Genomic DNA, 6,330 nt, shown 5'->3' with positions numbered 1-6,330 from the left:
GCTCACCCATGTGTGGAATACCAAACTTTTTATGTGAATTCCTAGTCTACCTACCATATAAACAATGATCACACGACTCAAAATGCGAGTAGTCAAAAGGTGGAAGAAACTGCAAAAGCACTAAGCATTTTCATTCCCTTAAGCGACATATGCCCAAGACGAGCATGCCAGAGAGATACATGTGGGATAAAACCCATTGACAAAGCATGGTCAATAGTACCAGATATAACCAAGGGGTAGAGACTACCAGACTTGGCACCTCTTACAAGAACAAGCCTGCCATGAGTTGATAGATGATTGTTTATGCCAAGAAGTGCTTAAAAATAGCCAAAAATTCCAAATTTCAAGGGAAAAATAGACTTCGTGGAAGGCAGCGGTGGCAATCAGTACGATTTTAAGCGACAATGCCTAAAAAGGACTTAAAAGACCCACTTGATGACAGTTGATGACTTTTCATAATTATTTGGCGTGCCATATGGGACCTTGGGAGATGCCCATTAGTGGAGAACTTCAAGATGGACGCCTAGGATTTTTCGGACTGCAATTTAGACACTGGACGCGGAAGAGGGAGTACCCGGGAGGCCAAGGATCAAAGGCAAGTGGGAAGGGACTTAATAAGTCCAAAAGTCATGACCCTTGGGGGCTCCCTTTTGGGAGCCCCAATCAAAAAACGAATTTGTGAAGGGGGGTGAAGGCCATTTTTTCGGGTGATTAGGAAGAAGACGCCTTCTTGAAAATGATTGAGGGAGACTATGGTGGCTGTAAGCAAACCCCCAACCAACTAGATACATGATCTAAACTTGATCTTTGCTCCCCATCGCTCCAAACCATACGTCAAATGGTTGCCTAGTTGTGGAGATCATATTTCAATCTTTCTCTCTCCTCCCTCTCTCTCCTGCAAGGGGCAATTCTTGCGTGTGAAGAAGAATGAAGCCTAGTTGGTGAATGCTCGTCCGCTGATGTGGTACCGAATTGCTTCCAAATCAAAGGTGGGCTGAAGATGGCAGTGTGGAGGCAGGTTGAGCATCAAACGAGGCCTAGTTTGCAGACCCGCAACAAGTTTTAAAACTCGAAATAATAAAAATACACGGTGATGGCATTTTTACAAAGAAAATGGCTATTTTTTCCCATTTGATGGGGTTAATAGTGTTCTTATGGACTGAAAATTGATGGAGATTTTTTTGGTTGCTGGTTTTAGTCTTTCATAATAAAAAACTTAGAAAATATACACTTAAAGTGTGGAAAATAATTGGAAAAAACATGAAAAGCATGGTTTTAATTAGAGGAAAAATGGGATTTTTGGGCTTAAAATGGGAAAAGCATGATATAGAACACCAATAAAATCTACATGTTTGTTATTCAAGGGACCAAGAGCCACAGCTCTGAAATAATTCTATTTTTCTATCATTTTTTTATAATAAATAAGAAAAATAGGAAAAAATGATTTTTAAAAGAGAAAAAAATAGGAAACGGATGAGGAAAATTATGGAAAATTACGGATGTATCTGTGAGTGTATAATGAGGTTAAAGCATGAGGGTTTGCCTTAGGTTATCCCCATTTATATATTTTTGTGAGTATTTACTTCTTATTTCGTGCGAAATACACATGAAATCACCCCTTTACCGATGCAATGAGGCAAAACCTTAAGCGGTAGGGAAGGAGGAAAGTTTGAGTGCTGAAATATAATATAAAATCTGATGTATTTGCTGCATTATTCATATAGGATGATGTTAAGTTAAATAAAGGAAAGTACAGCATGAGTGTAAGGCTCGGTGTCTTCTCTCATTGCAATAATTATGCGTTAGTGTATGGAAACATGAAAAGAATGGATTTGCACAATGCACGAGGCTAATTTTCAATTGTTTGAGCACTTAATAATATACACATTTGCATCAAGCATCGTTAAATAGTATTAATTACAAGCTCCTGGATGCATAGCACTTGCTTTCTTTAGGACTTGACCCACGTAGAGAGAGTGAGCAACCCAGCTGTAGGTCTAGACGGTGGGTCCAAGGGGATGGATAAGTGAGAATTAATGCATTCTTGGAATGATAAATATATTGGCACTAAGAGGGGAGTTTGTTTCGAATGTGTCTATATGTGGAAGCAGCGCATCGAGGGACCAATCCCCAAGATATAAGAGAGTTGCAGTAGGGCCACGGTAATTAGCCGATGGGGTGCCCCTATGTCTGTGATATGTGGCATTTATTGCCGATATATATATAATCTCCCTCTGAGGAGACGGGGAAAGGGAACATTCGTCGGACTACAAACTATAAATGTGCAGTGATTAGTGTTTAGGATAGTGTATCCCTCGACAGATGTTCCTGGCCTGCGAGGTCGTGTGGTGGGGTTGTTTGTTGAGGGCATGAGGTTCGGCTAGTGCCTTAGCCAGTGTCAGACCATTTTAGGTTCCATCTGTGGTGCGTCTGCTGTGAGCCGCCAACAAGTGATTGTTCTCGAATCTAGGGTTTCTAGAGACCAAATAGTTGGCTTATGTTCTTTGACAAGGACTGTCAAGCCGAAATACAAAAAGCAAAACGTGCTGAGAGGGCTAGACGATGGTTGGAGATTGTAAGTCGTTATTCTCCTCAAAGGAGCAGCTCGTTATGCATAAGTGGCAGTGGTTCTAATAACCTAAGTGTTACAAGTAGCTCTTTGAGTGCAAGTGGAAGTCTTAGTACTTCCCTATTTCCAGTTAATCAACCCACAATAAGTGGGGATATAGTTTTACCTACACAAAATCCTGTTATCAATCCAGTTGTAGCCATGGTACAACCCATCCTAATTCCAGCAGGGACACCAGATTTGAGAGCATTAGGAGCATCGTTGCCCATTTTCCATGGGTTAGTAAAAGAAGATGGAGAACTCCACATTAAGGAGTTTCAAACACTCATGTTTAATTATCGAATCCAAGACGAAGGACACCTAATGATGTTCTTCAACATGACGTTAAAAGGAAAAGCGACAGTATGGTACCACGGTCTCGAAGACGGAACCATAACTAGCAGTGCCCAATTCTTTACGGCTTTCCATAGAGAGTTTGCCCCTGAGAAGGGTGTACAATATTGGTTGCATGTCTTGAATGTAACACGCCAAGAGCCAAATGAGAATGTCCAGGCCTATGCCAAGAAATTAAAGCAAGTTCTTTGTAAACTAAATACTTATATCCCCATTCTAGCGACTGCCTAGTTACAATATTTTCTACATGGATTAGATTTTAATATCCAGGTGCAGCTGAGTAGTGTTGCTTTGGCCGACATTGACACTGCTATTACCCAAGCAGAAGGACTAGAGTCACGCTTGCAACAAGTGGCTTATGCAGAAAGGATAAATTGGAATGGTAATAACTTGGCCTTGACTAATGGGAGTCAAGGGGATCCCATGTCAAACATGAATGGGAGAGGAGGGATCATGCCAAATTTACCTATGTTACCAGTTCCTCCTAGTATGACTATGCCCATGGCTAGTCAAGCGGCCTCACTAAATAGTGGGGGCCAAACAATGAATCCTAATGTTGTCCCAGTAGGTCAACGGCCAATCCCTAATCAAGTGGTTAGGCCCATGGGATGACAAACTGACGATCGTGGCTACGAGTCGAGTGCCTCTAATGTCCTTGGTGAAGTTAAGGACATGATGAAGCACTACACCGATATGATCTCTGAACAATATCGACAAATAGCTGTGGATGTCAATTTTCTTAAGAAGCAACATAATTTGATAGGGAGTCAACGCCCTGAAGAGGGTGGTCCCTCAAGATTCAGCTGTAAGTGGTGTGGTGGCCAACATTTCCCTAGGAATTACCCGAATGTCAAATGTGATATTTGCGAAAAGTCTGGCCACTTAGCTGCTACCTGTTGGAGTAAGATCAGTTCTCCAGCAAGATGAGGGACCAAGACAAATATTGCAATGAGGAAAGGCTGTTGTAGAGGAGTTGCCTTATGGCAGTGGAGGCAGCCTTATTGAGGCTGTACGTGTCAATGATGCTAAAACTTCTAATCTACGAGCTGTAACAAGAGGGCAAAAGATTAAAGAGGGTGATAAAGGAACTGTAAAACCTGTTGAGGGAAACCCTAAGTAGGATGCTAGGGAAAAGCGAGTCCTGAATCCGGATATGGAAGGTGGACCTCTAAGGCATGTTGACAGTAAAGTGGATCCCGAGAAGGATAGAGAGGTGCCAAGAAAGAAGACAAAAGTCAAAAAAGAGGCACTAAAACCAGCGGTCCAACGACCAAAGGAAAGAATGGTTTGGCACTAGAAGAGAACTTTGGCTAACTACCATGACTTTGACCTAGCAAGTTCTCTTTGCGAAGTCAAAACAAATGTGAATCTCCTGCAATTGATTAAACTTTCTCCAAGAGTACGCAAGGAATTCAAGAAAATCCTGCATATCGGGTATATAATAGAACCTTTGTTCATAGCTAGAGTGGGCGAAGATTGGTTCGATCATGCTGAAAAGCATTGCCCTAGGGTTCCAACGTATGTGGATGGAATATTAGTGGAGCACGCTATCGTGGACACTAGATCCTCCGTCAATATCATAAGTTCAGACTTGATGTAGCGGCTAGGTCTTGAAATTCAAAAAGATGGCTCCACACTTCTTAGGATGGCGGATGATAGTCTAAGACAACTGGAAGGTTGCATCACTAAAGTCCACATTAATGTTGCAAGCATGGAATGCTATCTAGACTTTAGGGTGATAAGGTTTGCAGGACATCCTAGCTATCAAGTTTTGCTAGGAAGGCCCTGGATTTTACGAATAGATTGTTAAGTCGATATACCCACTGGTCGAGTGATTCTAGGTCGAGGTGCCCATCATGTAATAGTAGATGCTTACCCTGAGTCTCCTCAGAGTGAGAGAGCTCCTTTATCCTCCACTGAACTAGAAATAGTAGATGATCCATCTAATAGTGAGACGTCATTGAGTGATGGATCTAAGGAAGGGTCCACTACAAAGGATATTTATTAGATAACCTTGAATGAGCCGATAGAGCCTCATGATCGAATAAGAGACGCGAATGTTATTGAGCTGGACATTGGTACGCCCAATGATTCGCCGCCAATAAAATTGGGTTCTATGCTCAATTCAGAAGAGAGAGAGGACTATGTGTCCCTGATTCAGGAGTTCCGTGACATCTTTGCTTGGAGCTATGACGAACTTAGGGGTATTCCTCCTAGTCTAGCTGTGCATACTATTCCTGTAAAGGAAGGTACCCACCCTGTATGCAGAAAGTAAGGCATATGCCTTTTGAATTAAGGGATGGTTGTTCGAGGAACTACAGAAGTTGTGGAAAGCGGGTTTGATCTTCCCTATTTGGCATACTGAATGGTGCTCACTAGTTGTGATCAGGAAGAAGAAGAATAATCAGATTCGGCTTTGCGTAGATTTTAGAGAGTTGAATAAGCAAACTATTAATGATTACTACCAGTTATCCTTTATTGACCAAATTTTGGATCAACTAGCAGGTAGGGAAATCTATTCGTTTATGGATTGCTTTGCAAGGTATAACCAAATGGCGATTGCTAAGCAAGACAAGCTAAAAACGATGTTTATTATTATATTCGATACCTTTGCGTACCATGTGATGGCATTTGGGTTATGTAATGCACCAGGTTTGTGGCAGAGAACAGCCGACAAGACCTTTGGTGAAATTTTCCCCGAGGAATTGAAGGTATTCATTGACGATCTGGGGGCAGCTATCGTAAGGGATAGACAATTAATTATCTTACGAAAGTGTTTCAAGCATTGCAAACAATTTTGCATAGCTCTCAAACCACGGAAGTGCGTCTTCGGAGTCCCTTATGGGCTCTTGTTAGGTCATGCGGTCAGTTCTATAGGGATTGCGACTGATCCTGAAAAGATCAAGGTCATAGTCGCCATGAGTCCACTGTGTACTCCAAAGGAAGTGCATAGCTTTCTGTCATCAGTAGGGTATTATCGGAGGTTTATCAATGCCTTGGTAGAAAGAACGTTGCCACTGACGAACCTATTGTCCTTTAATTGTCAGTTTTCATGGAGTGATGCTTACAAAGTATCTTTTGACGATGTAAAGCATGAGCTTGCCAAAGCACGTGTTTTAAAAGCACTTAAAAGGAGTGAAATATTCTATTTATTTTCAACAGCAACTATGTATAGTATCAATTGTTGTTTGGCCCAAATTTGGGAGGAAAAGTGGTATCATCCGATAGCTTTTGCTAGTCGAAAGTTGGGCATATAAAAAATTAACTACACCTATATGGAGAAGTTGTGCCTTGCGATGGTATTTGCGACCAAGAAGTTCAGGCACTACATTCTTTATGGGAGGGTGGTTTTTTATACGAAGGTGGAA

Source organism: Lygodium microphyllum, chromosome 27, assembly GCF_053477565.2.
Source record: "Lygodium microphyllum isolate KBCC chromosome 27, Lygodium_microphyllum_v1.1.10, whole genome shotgun sequence".
In the NCBI taxonomy this organism is placed as follows: Eukaryota; Viridiplantae; Streptophyta; class Polypodiopsida; order Schizaeales; family Lygodiaceae; genus Lygodium; species Lygodium microphyllum.
The sequence above is the reverse complement of the archived record's forward strand: the minus strand, read 5'-3'. Positions refer to the sequence as shown.